We start from the raw sequence: 17594 nt of genomic DNA on the forward strand, positions 1-17594 counted from the left end.
CCACGTAGTCAAATATTGCAAGATCTTCAATATATATCAACTAATGCGTTCTTTATACTTTTTATAGATTATTCTTGATCTTGTTTTAGTATAACCAAATTTAACATTCCTTTTATGGTTTATGTACATGTTTTTTTTCTTACTGCGATGAATTGGAAAATTATAATACAATTTAGCGAATTATTGCAAACTATAAAAAAGAAGCACAAAGACACATACATAAATTCAGATCAGGTGCGGAAAATGTAGCTCAGTTAACAACTATTTTATTGAGAAATTAAGGTAATATATCATAACATATTCACAATTATAGAACTTAACCAATTATATATTCCAAATTGCAAACAAATTCGTGTTGTGAACATTTATAACAAACTAAACATTTATAACGCAATAATTTGGAAATTGATCAAATGAAATAAGTTCAGACAAGACATACAAGTATGTGTAGACTACTTGTTTTAAACCTCCCATTACACAAAGCAAACATTGAACATAGTAATATTATATTTTAAAAAGGAAAAATAAAAAAGTGCACATATACTCGTTTTTTTTAAAAACACACACACTCTTCGTACTAGGGTGATATGTTATGTTGCAATTATCTTGAACTCATTCACTTATATAACGTAAAGATGGAAAATATAATCGACCCTCCACCAACCATAGTTCCTGCAGCCAGACCGAGGCCAAACATCAGGACCAAAGCACCGACGCATCTGTTTAAAAGAATGAAAATACATATTTAACGCAACCCTTGTCAATGTATTATTATTTATTTTGTATTCGAATCCGATAACATCATTTATATATTAGGTTATTCTTTACAATAAAAGAAATTGACATTTACACGCTAGTAATTAAAAGCACGTCCTTCCTTTCCATATCCTCAAAGTACTTCAAAAGTATTTCCATATTCACAAAGTCTTTCGTGATCTTAATAATTGATATCACCGTTAAACGTTCGTTTATTATTGGGAGCCTCACTCAAGTTTCGCATCGAAATGCGGCGGTAAATATTGAATGAGATTGTAATCGGGTATGTAAGTCTCGTAATTAGACAACTACCGGGTACAAACACACATTCAAAATGGCGTTAGCAATAAGGTACTGGTCACAGTACGTTGAAGGAATTTTTAAACTACGGAGAAGGAGTAAAACCTCGGTTAAGAGCGACAGAGGTTTGCATCTCGTACGGGTTGCCGATAACAATTTACCACGGTTTGGAACATTTAGATATTAAATAGGCGGATCGCTTCACTTAGGCTTATTTCTCATCTCTTTTCGCCAGGTTGAGGTGTACATCACGAAACAAAACAGGATGAGCCGGATAGTATCCGGTAACAGATATTATGGTTCTGAAAGTTTGCTGATATATTGCGTAAATGCGTAAGCGTTGCAGGTTCGCTGTCAACAGAATGATGAAATGCTGACGATCGAAGAATCGAGGTGAATAAAGAATACCGAACTACATACTGTGTATCTTATCGCTTGATTCTAGGTATTTGAGGTTTGAGAAGAGTGTTCGTCATTATTTATGTTGTGTTGGTGTCACTATTGTAACTCAAAATGTTACCGACGAATGTGCTGTTTTGTGAAGGTTTTTCATACCAGCAAGAGCTTTCGAGTGTGCAAGTATTATATATAACAGGTTTAACATCAGTTGCGACAAATAAAGTGCTCAATTAATATCAAAATGTGCCGCGAAGTAATTGATAGTTAAACAGACGGTTTAACTGCCGCGATAAATTATTTGAGAAAACCATATATTTCTCGGCATTAATTATGTTGACCGGCGACTGCAGCAACTTTTTGGCATCTTTCATAACATGATCGGCATAATTGTGTATATGTAAACACGTGCCTCGCTCTGAGTAGATTTCAAGATTTCACATTGAAAAGGCTTGCGGAATGCGTACCGATGATGCCTAGTCAACAGTCATGGTTTCCACAACGTCCCACACGGTTGTTGATATGTTGCCTTACATTCAAAACCCGTCCCTAATTACACAGTCGGTATACACATTAAAAAATATGGATGCCGAAGATTTTTCGATTTTGATCAAACACATGAGGTTTCAGAAGGTTTCAAAAGCGTTACATGTAACACAAGTTAGTGCCAGATTTCGCAAATATCCCAATCTTGCTGAATTTTCTTCCGGTTCGAAAGGTTTTACTTACATAACAGAACAGGCGTTGGAGTTTTCGCTGTTGAAAGAAGTAAAAAAAAATAAATCCCAATTCATATGGATGCCATGATTGCCATTTGCTTAGTTTTGATCAATGATGCCTTTCAAATGGCAAAATTGTGTGTGGTGGCGCTAATGATCAGGTGTTTTCCCGAGCTCGAATGTTGGCCGATGGTTTGACGAAGACTGTGATGTTATCCCGAATAAACATTATTTGGATAAGTTTCTGATGTAAATATATTTAGATCCCTATCTATGTTAAAGTAAAGGACAAACAAGGGATGATTCAGAATGTCGCAAATATTGAAAACTCCCTCTTTTTTCGTCCGCTCGGAGATTATTGTAGGGAAGTCGAAATAAATGTTAAGCTGTGCACCTGAAATGCCGTATTTTTTTGTTAAGTAACGTCTGTTCTATGAATCAATGAATGTGTTGTGATGCAGGTCCCATCTACTCATCATAATAAGTGACGTGATACAGAAAATATGTTAAAATAACACTTAATCATATATAATTAAACTTTTTAGACCAAATATACCAACATTATATCAACATATTGCTCGTATTCATCAACATCATACCATTTTTACCCCTTAAATAAAGGCATTGAACGTTTGAAAATGTATGCAATCACACGGTCAGTTCGTTGCGATTGTCCCGAATAATTAAATAGTTAAGTGTATTTTTTCGTGTCATATTATATCGTTAACATGTGCACTCCCAATGTATTATCATAGAGATAAAGGTGTGGTAATCTGGATACCGGATATGAGGCTTATTCATTTCACATGTTACCATTTCATCGTTTATGAGTATAATGGGCCTGTCTGACATCCGATATGACAACACTAGCAGTAACAAAAACAGGCCAAATACCCCAAGGGAAAACTGCATCGCATTACTATTCTTAGATAATTTAGAAGTTACATGTCGAAAGACTCCAAATTAAAAGTAACATAATTTATGTGTCATTTAATCAACATTTAATGTGATATAAAAGTTATTTTCTTTGAAAGGAACTTATTCTATTGAAGAGTGTGTTTAACAGGTTTAGGTTGGTAGGTGTTTTAGTAATGTTTGTTGTTTGGTTATGTGGCGAAGTGCTTAAAACTTAATTATCATAATTTTTATATGTGTTTATTTCAGAGGACAGTCTGCTTTAGTGACAAAGATATAAAATATAAGAATCGATTTAAGGCGATGGAAAATATATTTGTTATACTTTAATGATTGTGTGTTAAATACCTCACAATAATAAGGATACATATGGTCTATCAAAACTATTGTTTTTATGTAAACAAAATATACAAATAAACAACCAATGCAATTATTGGTATTGACTTATAATATGTACTAATCGGTACAGTATCATTAAGAATGTATAACGTGTATGTATCAACTTGATACACTTATATAAATAATTGGCTGATACCTTAATCATTTCACCGATATTAATACAAACCTTCAAATATCGCTTTTAAATTGCTGTTATGCTGGACCTTCACCACGTGCCGCACTGTAATAAAGTAGCTCCCGTCTTGAAGAACTTCTTAGTTTTAGCTTCAAATGATGAGTAACTATACGGATGCAAACGGATTAAAAATTAACTTGAATAATAAATTTGCCTCCCCCACAGTACATTCATTCCAATGTAAACATTGAAAAATCGCTTGCGTAGAAAAATGGATGCTTGCGTGTAATATTTATTTAATGTTTCGATAAAATGTGAATGGTGGAACCCATAATTCGCTATAACAGTTATTTTCAAAACCAAAGCTACCTGTTTTGTCATTATACATGTAATGGTTATTGGTTTCTTTACTTCAAATTATGGGGGTGTGTGTGTTTTATTTATTCTTGAATAAGTTTTTGTGATGCATTTTCCACCAGTTTAATGTCCAAATACAATATTCGTTTTTCACCATCCACCCAAGTTTGAATAAGTTAAATGTTACCTGATGTGTCGACTGATTTATGCCGTTTTGTAAATGTAATTATCACTGTTTTACATAAAAGCAACGGATTATAATCATTTATGGAAGTCGATTTATCCTAAATTTGACATTCGTGCTAGGTTCGAAAAGCTTAATGACATGGGGATTTGCACTCTTATTATACGCGTGCCGTATATATCGGGTTGAATATGATGGATGTGTGTGTTGGCATGTCCAAGTATATAATGAGCAACATGATCATGTTTTCCGGTTCTAACGGTTGAAATACAAAATATAAATGCAATTATTGTTATACATGCAAAAGTGAGCAGAGCATTATATCCGGTGTAATATATATTTAACTTGATAAAATAGTGACATTGTTTTAAATATAAACCGTGTCACTTATATTGTTTAAAAAACATCGCATCATCTTGTTATTTTACACAACATAAAACCGTAAACTATATGTCAACGGTTTATATCATGTACAGTGTATACGTATACTGAATGTCGTAAAAGACAGTAATCAGCGTGCAAAGTTGTTTCAAACAATATGTCTGAAATTGCTGAACACTTGATGATGCTACGTCGCATAGAAGTTTATTGTGGTGTTTTAATTTTTACTTTGATCTATTTATAATCTTTGCTGGTGGCCGATACATTGATCATTGATTCCCTTGGACTTGTTTAATCAGTCGCAGGTAACGCAGGGATGCTGGTCGTGTCCTCTCCGTTACACAGATGGAACATTTTACTTAGATCTAGTTAGTATAATAGTCCTGGAAATTACAAATTAGTGCTGTGCGATAAAATCAACTGTGACATTGCCCACCCACTTGATAAGATTATAAACATGTTTGTTTCTGGACTTCCAATTGTTTGAAAGCTAGCGATGCATATTTACATATTAACAGAATGTATTGCAAACCAAACACATACGACATCAAATGATACATAAAATATAAACATGGAAGAAATATTCATCGCAGTTAATTATGACATTTTATCATAGATTAGAGGTTATCAACAAGACATTATAGTCATTTTAATATTTCAAATTGCAAACAATGTCTTTTCATAATATTTTAGATAGCAACGATTGTAACCAGATTTCAAATTAAAATTAGTAAGCGATTGTCAACACCGTGTATTTTTAACATTCATTATCACAAGGTTTATAAAGAGATTCGTTAAGAAAGTTACCAAACGAATTTAAGTTTTACAAAAATACCTGGAGGTGAAGACTATTTTATATTCCTTTCACCATTAACACAAAAGTAATATTGAAACTTTTAAAATTAGATTATTGTAAGAAAAACAATGTGCACGATCATTCCTGTTATTTTGTTCAAAAACACACACATTTATTGTTAAGAAGTGTGTCCAGGTGCACTTTTCTGGAACTTGTTTCGAACGATTTCCCTGCTTAGGTTACAGAAAATATCAGCCATCCTAATCCCGACATTGTTGTTCAATTCACAAAGACGACACATATCATGGCCAATGCAGTCACGCACCTGTTAATAATAGGAAAATATAGTTCACACACAGATTGTTTACGTATATTAATGTATTATGTATACGTAATATATAGATGATATTAATTACAAAAATATTAAATGCCATTTACCCCACAATTCCAATCCCGTTCTCCATGTTCAAAGCTTTCGTTTGTGAAAGAATACAATTAAGGACTCAAACGTTAACTGTGCGTTTATGATTTAGGATCAATGGACCGAAATCTGCAATTCCCAAAGAAAACCATGACCATGGAGGAAATGTATCCACCAAGACAAGGATAAAGAAACAAGCGTAAAGTTCTAGTATAATTGAATATAATTAAAATTGTATAGAATTATTTATAGGACCATTACCAAGATAACTATGTAAACGCTACAATTGTCGTTTTATTTCGATGGGGTCAAGGGTAGTTAAAACACTTGTTTTGACTGGAGAGTTTAAATTAAAACTTCACACCCATTAACCCCATATATTTTTGTTAACTCATGCAATCAAATGTTGGTCTTCTAGAATTAAATTTTACTAAACGTGTAAGTCTCTCTACAATTACTTATTTACCTTAGTAAACAAATGATTACATAGTGATAAACAAATAGGTGTTACTTTTCTCCTTATACACATTTTTTTTTTAATGTGATTTTCATTTGATGAATGGTGTTTAGAAATTATAAATAGTGTACACGTTATGTGTTGTATTCAAACAAATATAAGATCTTATCATAAAAAAATGGAAAAAGTTGTTTACATATTTGTTTCTCAACTCTCAGTTCTACCTTTTGTCTTCGTTATTCAGGGCTCTTAACATATCGGCCCATATGGAAGCATTACTTTTATTTATAAACAATTAAGGTTGCTTGGTCACTTTTACAGGCTAACTAATAGTTTAACTTAGCTTCGAATGCTCGAATATTATGTTATGATGTTTCTTCTGTTTTCTTGTCTGTTATTTTTTTGTCGTTGGTGATTAATAAAATAATTGTTTTATAATGGTTACACTCTACATCGAGTTCTGTTATGTAATGATTGGAGGGATGTTATAAAATTGTATTATGTATTACATTGTTTTGGTATTTCGAAGAAAACAGCTTGTTATTTGCTTTATTCATCGTTTAAATACCGGTCTATGCTATATGTGTAAATCGTATTATATTTTAGTCCCCTACCGGTTTCACCGGAGGGGACTTATGGTTTTGTCTCCGTCAGTCCGTCCGTCCGTCACACTTTTCTGGATCTTGCGCTAACTTAAAAAGTTCGTAATATTTTTTAATGAAACTTGGAATATGGATAGATGGCAATATGGACATTATGCACGTCATTTCATTTTGTTCCTACGTCATAAATTCGGGTTTCTATGGCAACAAATAGACTAGAAATACTGATGAAAATAGTGGTTTTCTGGATCCTGCGATAACTTTGAAAGTTCTTAATATTTTTTCATGAATCTTGGAACACGGATAGATGGCAATATGGGCATTATGCACGTCATTTCATTTTGTTCCTACGTCAAAATCTCTGGTTGTTATGGCAACAAATAAAAAATATATTGTGACAATGGTGGAATTTCTGACAATGGTGGAACCGGTAGGGGACTTTTATTGCTTGGCAATAGTCTTGTTATATTTGTATCTTACTTATTTTTCCAATAAAAATTATCCTTAAACAAATTTTGACAGGTTTATTTGTATATCTGCAGCTTTGCACTGGATTATGTCAGAGGAACCAAATATTCAGGATGAAGCAGTGCCTCTCCTCTATGACTAATTGATCCATCATGATTATCTAGAAACCTGGAACGTACATAGCTGAGATGCAAGATGCAGGTGTCGAATTAAATGGTATTCAGACAGCTGCAGCAACTGTATGGCAGAGGGAAATGCATTATTGGTAGCGATTCGCAAGTTTAGAATCACCGCCTCTAACTTCTAACGAATTTTGGCAGCGTTTGACAAGACAAGTAAGAATATTGTCATTTGTATGTTTTTACTTTTTTTACATAAAATCATGTTTTTAGCTGACTCTGCTTAACTCTGACTCTGAAAAATTCAGGACACAAACTACAGGGTCTTGCTCGCTAATATTAAAACCAAATCCATTGTGCCCCAAATGTAATTGCTCTCAGCTAAATCGTTTCATTACAAACTGTATTTACGATTTAATGATCTACCCATGCCAGTGTGGTTGGTCATGCGAACGTTTTGCTCAAGTCGATCCCATAAAATAAGTCCGTAAAACGACACAAGAGAACGTAACACTTACATTATTGATATTCACATGAGAAGAAGTGCATAATTCATCTCTATTTAAAGTTCGCGTCAAGATATCTAAAATAGTATTAAAGTCATTGTAAATATCATTCAGGACAACGTAATTTGTCATCAAATTATGGTGTCGTTACTCCGGTAACTACCATGACTATCGATTAAACTGTAAATTACAACATAACATATATAATTAAAACTGCAAGCAATCAAATACTGACGTGTGTTGTGCAGCTTTTGTGTCCATCTGCCTGAGAAGCCTCAGTGTGTGTATGTGTTTCTTTAGATAATTTGTGATGCAAATTGTTTTTCATACCGTAGTTCTATTTAATTAGATCAAAAATGCATTAAGTCAGCATGACTTTGGCGAGTTAACATTTGATTTGAAGTGTGATGCTCTTACAATTATAACTATTTACGATCTATATTTTGTGAATGGACTCACCTACGCCAACTGCGAGACAAGACGCCGAAAATCCACTTTAAACCCCAATGCTTTGCAAATCATCGGTCATTCCAATGCTTTTACTGTTGTTTTGTTTTTTCGTTTGCCTTTTTGGATTAATGTTTCATGTTTGATTCTGTCACATGTCTAATTGTTGGGCATTTGGACCTCTTAGTGATAACTCCAACGATCACCTGCTAATGCATTACAGTTTTACGTATTTTACATTTAAACTGTGTGAGACATATAATCATTAAACGGTCTCCATTTTTATTTCTCATTAATATTTAAATTGTGAGAAGGTCTATAATTCCACCATCCATTTAAATACACGCGCTATCTTGTAACCTGTTATCATCATATAACTATCATATAACAAACACTAATAAAAGAAGTCCCGGTTTGTTTTCTAAAGCTTAAAAACATTGGCATGACAATCGTGAACTCCATTGAAAATAATAATTAGAATAGATTGTTATCCTTTGTTTCCATTCGGTTTTGTTCGCGCACGTTTAGCATGAGTCGCGTAGGTTCATAACAGCATACTTAGTTAGGTGAACTTCAATCGACTTAAATCGCTAACATGTATGTGTTCAGCGTAACGGTATTTAAATATTAATTTATAAAGGTCAGTGCAAGGTTAACATTAGCATACACATTTTGTTGATGTATGGACACTTTCAATATAAACAATATATAATCAATCAAATACAATAGTTCATTCTTAATATATCACCAAATTTAATGTATGGTCGAGTTTGTGGTTAAAATGACGTTTTTGAATGCAAAGGGTTTCTTTAATCGCAATAAATAGTTTACTGTTCAAGTTGTAAACATCTGGCGTTTTGCATGGCGATCGGATGCTGATGTTAAAACAAGCGGAAACAGATGGGTAGTTTACCGCGTATCGATTACAATTAAAATTAAAATGTTAAGTTGCGTTAACAAAGTAAGACGTAACTACACCTTCGGTCGTAACATTGATGCTCTTTCAGTATAATGTAACATTTGATAAGTCGGCATCGTATTGAATTCGTTAAGAAGCGTGTAAAATTATGTCGAAAAAGCGTGTCAAGGTCACATAATGGTAAACACGATGACGAAATCATCTATTGGTGAAATCAAGCCAGCTCATGTTTAAATTCATGAGATATGCCATTTCTTTGTAACACAGATTTCATATCACACATAATCACGAAGCTTAGACACAATTTCTGAGAACCTTGACCGTGCATATGCGAATTCATATGACATTGTTTAACGATGCTTTACATAAGTTGAAGTCAAAGTCAGCCAACTGCTAAGATAGGTTTCAGACAAGTAAGTATTCGACTAAATCTCTTTCTATTCTTCTGTGGTGATGTTGGCGATGGGTATTCAGATTATACTTTGAAACAAAAAAAAGTTATACATGTAGTTTCTATTTTGTCTTTAAATTTATATATTTTGATTAAAATGATATTATATAGTTTGATTAAGAAAAACGTTTCGATTATTCATATGACAAAAACAACAACAATTTTCCCCTTGGATGAAATCGATTTTGACCATAGGAGTATGTTTTGTACAAACTCAGTACAGGACAACTATACAATGACGAACACTAAAACATTACACCCATCAATTTTGCTGTTTCAATAAATATATTATTTTAAAATTAATTACTATACAGTTCTACAAATCATGTGACACCATAGCTTAACCTGGTTTTGATCCCAGGAGCATGAGTAAAGCAAACTATGAAGAGGAAGCTATCAAATGTAACACAACAAATCAGCCCCTGACCCTTACCGTTTTATCGAATAAGATTTCTGGAGTTAATTGATATTTACTATACAAGTCCTTGTAAATCATATGAACACTTAGACATGGCCAGTTTTTACCTTTCGGGCATGATTTGAATAAACTTAGCAGAAGATCACTACAAGGCTTTATATAACATGAATTCACAATTGGCACTACTTTTGACAAAAACAAAATAAATAATACATGTGTGGTATTGTTTTTGATAATTCACTCAGCATATACTCTGTGTACTCTTTTCATTTTGGGTCATATAATGTTAATCAACGTCGATTGCCTAATCGGAAGGCCTTTCTTTCATACATTGTTTAGCTCTTTAATTCTGTCTATTGTGTACATGCACACAAACCAGTTTTGCAAATTCTGATTATAAAGACATCAATGTTAAACAAATAATAGTTCCTGAATACTGCTTGAAAATCATTAAAGTGGATGTTAAAGGCATTTCAAAATTGATATTCCTTCACAACTTAAGTTTAATTAATGCACATACTTGAACACCAAATAATGTGGTTATATGATGGAGACCATTTGGAATAAATGAATTCACACGAAGGGAAATTTCGTTTGCGAGCTATTGAAAGTTTCCACTTGCATACCGATTTCTAATTTTATAATTGGACCATATGATAATTTGAGGATTAGTATTTCCTGCTTAAATGTGTCAAATAATTGTATAATCTCCAAGGATCGAAGCAGCTAAACAGAGTTTGTGATAACACTATTCTAAAAATAAATATGTAAATAGGTCTATTTTTGTATTGTTATTTTCCCATTTAAACATTGATTTAAATAGATGGATAGATTTATTCGGCACATACATGTCAAATAATAACATTGACAATTTTCACATAAAGCTTAAGAACAAAATTAATTTAAAACAAACACATAAATTGAGCACTAAAAATCACAGATTAAATTGATATCATGAGGTATAAATTTGTGATACATTTACATACCTTAATAACTTTTACAATTTCACAGAAGCTTAAAACAAATTAGCTTAGAACAAACAATTTTCATTTAAACTCGCCCAGCAAAAAAGCCCATATTTACGACAAATGAGCTACCAAGGGCAAATATACCATATGTGCTCCACGTGAGAATCAAATGTTCATTTCTGCCAACCCCGGATCCATACAGTACGAATAAACAAACACACCAGCCCTTGCGAACTCCTCTACATATAATACATTTTGCGGACCCGGTATGAACTTTTTCTGAGCTAATGCCACAAATGGTTCTCATGTCATACTTATATAAGACCCAGTTGAGCCCAAGCCCATCAAGTATGTAATGGTTTAAATGGCAAAACACACATCTCAACAAGTAAATAGTAATGGGTCCAAACAGGAAAGCAATTTAGGTCCATATTATGTAAGCATAAGTGGGTAAACGATAAAATGCCCAATGTGTTCATATCAAAACCAACGATGTATACTCATATGAGTCACAGTTCTCAACCAATAAGCCCATATGTATGCATCCACATGTCGGTATTTTGCAAATTGAATATATCTTATACGAAATAATAATTCATGTTACGTAAAATACCCCCCATAACAAATTGGATCATTTTCTTGTTAATCATGCTAGTAAACGCCTAGTGATCTGTAAATATTTATACAGACACCTTCCCATGGTTATGAACGACCATATGATCAGATCAATGTTTATTTTTCCTATACACAGTAACCTAATTTGAGTTCTAAACAGAATGTAAAACGATAATGCTATGTAAGGGGCTTTTTCACAGGTGTTGGTATGTATTGATAAATGTAAACATTGGATCTAAAAAGCTCAAGTAAAACCAAACAAGAATAACAATAAAGAATGAAAGAAAACAGTTACCTCAACTTGGATCGAACCACTAACCCCTTGAGCAAAAGTCTATCGCTTAGATCACTCGGCCATCCGTGCTCATACAATTGGTGATGTATGTTATTCTTTATATAAGCAATCCTCGTAGAATCACAACATATAACGACAACAACAGAACTCTAAAAATTATGCAATCGTTTCACGTTTGAATCGCTTGATAATTTTCAGGTTTTAAATCGTAAAAGGATGCATATAATGGATATTTTAGAGCAGGGTTAATGTTCAGTATTACTGTAACCTCCAAATTATCATAACTATAAGAGAACTTTGCGAATCTGACACACTTTATTTCAATTTTGTCAATTCACCAAAACTTTAAAAAGTCCCTTTAAATCTTAATACTGGCTGTGATGACAATCTATATATATTTCCAAATCTATACATAAGTAAACAAAAAAATCGTTGAGAATGTTCTTTTCATAGTTTAAGATCTCCTATAACATAAATCCATTTACTAATAACACGGTAGATCTACTGTAAAGTTAAGTTAAAATGGCTTAAATATCAAATGTTTAAATGTTCACTGTATTGTAGTGCATGTACTTGTAGTTTATTGAGTGCATATGGCGGTCTATGCGCCATAGCAAATAAATGTCTGTATTATAGTCTGTCTATTCTTCATTGCGTTCATTTCGAATACATGATTTATTAAGGTGATATTATATATTAGATTTTATTTTATAATACCTGTCGATCGATAGTTCATTCGATGTAGCCTATTTGAAATTTATGTAAACGTGGATTTAACTGACAAAGCATGCTAAACACACGCCCCATCTGGTGACATGAGCACATGAGTGAACTTCATAACGTACCAACAACTTGTGTTTAGAAAATGGTGCCCATGGACACTTAATGTTTGTGTCCTGGATTTTGTTTTGTTATGTGTTTTTCATGTGCCACATTTAGAAATTAAAACAATATATATATATATTGTAGCGGAAATGGTAAACGACACTAAATAGAATTTTAATGACTAGATTTAAACGAAACAATAGATGCGTATTTTTTGCTTAAACTAAAAGATATGAAATCCTCTTTGCCCCAAATGTTTAAATAAAAGTTTAACTTTAAGGACACAAATATCATTATAAAGTAATTAGGCCACGATTTTTTTCTTATTTAAAATAACACAGGTGGATTTGTAATATTAATTACACTACCTTAATGTTAAATTCAAGCAAGCTAAATCAAACAGGTATCATTTCTATCCACACAATCTGAATTCTGATAAGAAACTGAAAACAAATAAAATAGCTTAGCTTCTTAAGAAGCTAAGACGTCAATCTCTGAAATATGGGGCCTCGGAAAGGTTAGGAGAGCGACACGCTTCCTTCCAGCCTGTTTTGTTTAATGTCTCTGTTATACATGACCCACCTGGTTTATTATTTTAAAGTAAGATATATTATAAGATGGAATAATAACACGGAGTGAAACACATCATTTATGCACGTCGCCGAAAAAAAGAGAGATGGTAAGCGTGTTATTTCAGCGTTTTGTAGACTGATATAGAGACAAACGGACTAACCATTGACAGAATTGACAGATGGATAAATGCCAAGCCTTTTGCTCATTGAATGTGCATATGATCCCTTTTTGTAAATGTTGAGATCACATACATATTTTTCTAAAGTGAGTAAATTTTCATATAACTTGTCCTTGAGTAAAAAGCATTGTGAACCAGTGTCCGCGTGTCAGAACCATTTGTTGTTTTAAAATGCTTCTAAGTCATTATAATGGAATTTCCGGTTTGTAATCAAACACAACTACAGCAGAAATGTTATTTGACATGAATGATAATGCTTCCTGCAAAGCCGACATAAAATTAACATTCTTAATATAAGTCAATTTTTACTTTCCGTTGTAAATGTAGCAAATGCCATCTGAAATATGTAACTTAATATTATTATGATGAAATGCCATATTTCGATAACTTTTCGCTTATTTTGCTTACTTTGTTTGCATTAAAAAGCAAGGAAACCATGGTCACTGGTAGAGACGAATGTATAACCTTAAAAATTATATTTCTCTAGTAGTTTGTAATTTATTTCATAGGTATTTTGCTTATTCAAATACATTTTATTTAACTGACGAATGTATTAGTTAGAAACCATACGCATGAACACAGTATGTTGAAAAGGTAAGATATTAAAAATGATGTCTTAAAGATTGTATTCATATTGTCCATATTTTTCATTTTATTAAACGTCAATTGATATTGTATTTATTAAATACCATACTTTTGCATTTATTTATTGCTGTCGACAAACATATAGCATTGAGTGGAATCCACGCATTGTGTACACGCTGACGCAATTCCAAAAGATTTAATATTAGTTTAGACACATCGATACATTTATCACAATGCACGTACAATCAATTTTGCCTGCGTCACTCCTGCGTCACATGAATGGTCGGGTATCATGCACGTGGGTAACATGTAATGTTTATCGACAAGTTAAATAATGTTCTAAGAACAAGTGCGATAATTGTTCGTTTTTATCGAGTGCACCGATTATAGCTCTCTTGGTGGCACATGCATTAAGTGCATGACTCAATTTCCTTCAGACATGAAACTTTCCGTATGTGTCCCGCATTTGTAATTATGTGTTTATATACATAGGTGCTCAATGATACTACATGTTTTTGTCCTGATTTTTGTTCTTAATGTGCTTTTCGCGTGCAACATTTTGACATTTAAAACAATAAGGACAATGTGTATTCAAATTTCAGTTGTATACTATAATTTATGGTATAATATATGACTTAAACGAAACGAAACATGTATTTATTAAGATTAAACTTAAAGCTCGTTGGTCCTAAATATTTCATACAAGTCATGTACGTTCAAATCTCGTCTTAACGATTAAACGCAAGACGAGCATCTTAATTGCTATAAAGAAATTATGTCACGAATTAATGTTCCATTTAAAAGTGAACCGGTGAGTATGAAATATTATCTACCTGAACATTTAAATCAAACAAGCAAGTTCACACATATAGTTCAACCGCTGCGCAAATTTAACGAATAGTTCCCTGCTAATCGCGATAACATATTACATAATATAACCATTACTCAAAGGAATTGATACTATTCACTGTATTAACACACAACATTTAACAAACGAGTGTGTAACTTCATCACGTAACTATGAAAGAATAATGCTACACTGACAATCGCTATTTCATTATAGAAATCAATAGAGCTTTTGTCACAGAAATAAAAGCAGTAAAAATATATTACATGAGATTTATACTTAATAATTGACGACAAAAAATATTCATTTACCAGCTGTTGCATTCATCTTATTTCGAATTTTGAAAACTGATCACTGATATGCTTGATCGTAATTGTAACCTATATCTCACTATTTATTAAACATTAGCACATATTTACTATTTGATACACTTAACAAGAGCAGTGAAAACGATTTTTGGAAATCCTAGTTGTAAGTAGACAATGTTATACAAATACAAAGGATTGAGATTAAAATGTGTAAATAACCAAATACGCTTACGCTAAATACACGAACATTGACGGAATCAGAGAACTACTTGTTTTTCAGTGCACATTTTAGTCATATCAAATATGTGTCACGCTTTAATTGAAATGAAAACATCTACTGTGAAGATTTGTTGACGGGCCGTATCTGGAAATTAATACATGACAGTTAAGGGGAATATCGAGGCAAATTGACACAAAAAAGAAAGCAATATAATTATTTTAGTAAAAATTTACTTCATTGGGATTCAAACCCTCGTCCTCAGAAATCAAATTCGAACGCGCTCCCTCTCGACCATTCATGATTTACAAAAACCCATTTCATTTCAAACACCATCTTAGTAAATCCTGTATTTCATATTATCGATGAACAATAATACAGCCGCTAAAATATTGTTGATATTTGGATGGATGATAACCCATTGACGAACATACATTTTTTACCTTTCTATACTCATTTGGGTTATATCACTTTTGAGAATATATTCTATATTTCTTCATTGACATTATGACAGTTTCTTCAATCGTCATGTTATCAAACTGTAAGCAAGTCTCTTGACATTATTTGTCGCGAGAGGGCCTACTAAGGTAGCTTTTTTTCCAAACAATTGCAAAGCAGCTTACCATTAAACAAACAGTAAACACTAAACACTCAACTTGGTTCTTCAGTTTTTCACTAAGTCTCATTATGATTATAACTTCTTCAAACAAACAGCTTCTGAATAATAATGGTAAAATCATATAATACATACTTTGTTAGAATTTTTGATCTTGAACTGTGACCTGGCTTCATAACTGTTTTTACAAAATATAATTTATGCAATATATTATAAATATATTTCCCTTAACCCTGACCTTTAAGACCGTGTTCTTCAACACCAGCTTAACGTGACTGTCACATGTGCTAAGGTATTTGAAAGAAAGTTCATGAAGATAAACTTGACACAATTTTGACATTTCACATTTAACTTTGGCCATACGAACCATGCTTCTATTAGTAACATGCTCAATCCTATGCCAAGTTATTTGAACATCTATTATTTCTTGACAAATATATATGCATCGAATAATTTGTAAGCCGTATTGCAAATATTTGTATTTTGACCATGCATGAAGACTGTAATTGTGGATCAAGAATACACCACTTGCACGCAACACTCCGACCAATCATGGCTATGTATGATTTATTACTATTTGAAGTTGATCTCTGTGCCGGTCAAGATAAAACTTCGGACAATACTTGGTTTTATATATAATATATAGGCATTCAATTTCGTCCATGATCTCCGAGCTATAAGGTTGGTTCGTGTGAGCAACATTTCATCACAAGATTGTCACAACTTCATCTACGTAATTAAACAATCATCATATGGCTGACCAATAAGTTTTGCACGTTTCTGTTGCAAACAGTGTCCTAATAATCAGTAACCGTACAAACTAGTTGATATCCGGAAGTAGGTCACGTCAGCGTGATATACCGTCAGTACATATTCTTACGCGCCGATCAGCATGTTCTAGTATTTGTCCTTTTAACAAATGTTCTTGCGAAGTTCCTGAGAAAGGTTCTGTTAAAACAAATGAAGTATGGCAATGAAGTATTCAAGTTTGCATAAAAATGTACTTAATAACAGTTATTACAGAGATTTATATAAGCATGTCATTATTTCTCTTTGGGTGCTATTTTTTGAAGTCCGGCCAAGCTCTGCCGTGTGGTATTGTTTATACAACATATCAGCCTATTTTGCTTCTTCACTGAAATGTCTCCAAAACCCGGCTTTCCAAACTTTTATTTTTTCATTTATTCGATTACGCAATTGATGACGTATCTCGTGTGAAATTTATTTAACAGTAAAATATTTTTTAAGCAACGAACGAATCCAAAACTTATAACGGATTGCGTGTTTGTCCTGCATATGTATTAACTTCCATATAAATACAAGAACTCGCTGCGACAGTATTACGGTTTCGTTAATCGTGTTTGGGTAAGAATGTTTACAATCTGACATACTTGTTATTAAAAAAAAGTATGTTTTGAAATTAACTCCGAGAAAGAGATGG

The 17594-nt window shown here is 32.7% G+C and overlaps 2 long non-coding RNA genes across 2 annotated transcripts in view; one reads left to right on the plus strand and one right to left on the minus strand.

Moving 5' to 3' along the window:
* Window positions 1–250: 250 nt before the first annotated feature.
* On the minus strand, window positions 251–992 carry LOC127836361 (uncharacterized). Its single transcript, XR_008028732.1, has 2 exons — window positions 851–992; window positions 251–719 (listed from the first exon to the last, which is right to left on the minus strand). It is a non-coding gene; the product is annotated as an uncharacterized LOC127836361 (long non-coding RNA).
* Window positions 993–6927: 5935 nt separating this feature from the next.
* The window catches only part of LOC127836362 (uncharacterized), a 501905-nt gene continuing 491238 nt past the window's right edge, over window positions 6928–17594 (plus strand). The window contains exon 1 of the long non-coding RNA XR_008028733.1: window positions 6928–6979. This is a non-coding gene — a long non-coding RNA (uncharacterized LOC127836362). The remainder of the gene's footprint in view (window positions 6980–17594) is intronic.

This window comes from Dreissena polymorpha, chromosome 6 (assembly GCF_020536995.1).
Source record: "Dreissena polymorpha isolate Duluth1 chromosome 6, UMN_Dpol_1.0, whole genome shotgun sequence".
NCBI classification, from domain to species: domain Eukaryota; kingdom Metazoa; phylum Mollusca; class Bivalvia; order Myida; family Dreissenidae; genus Dreissena; species Dreissena polymorpha.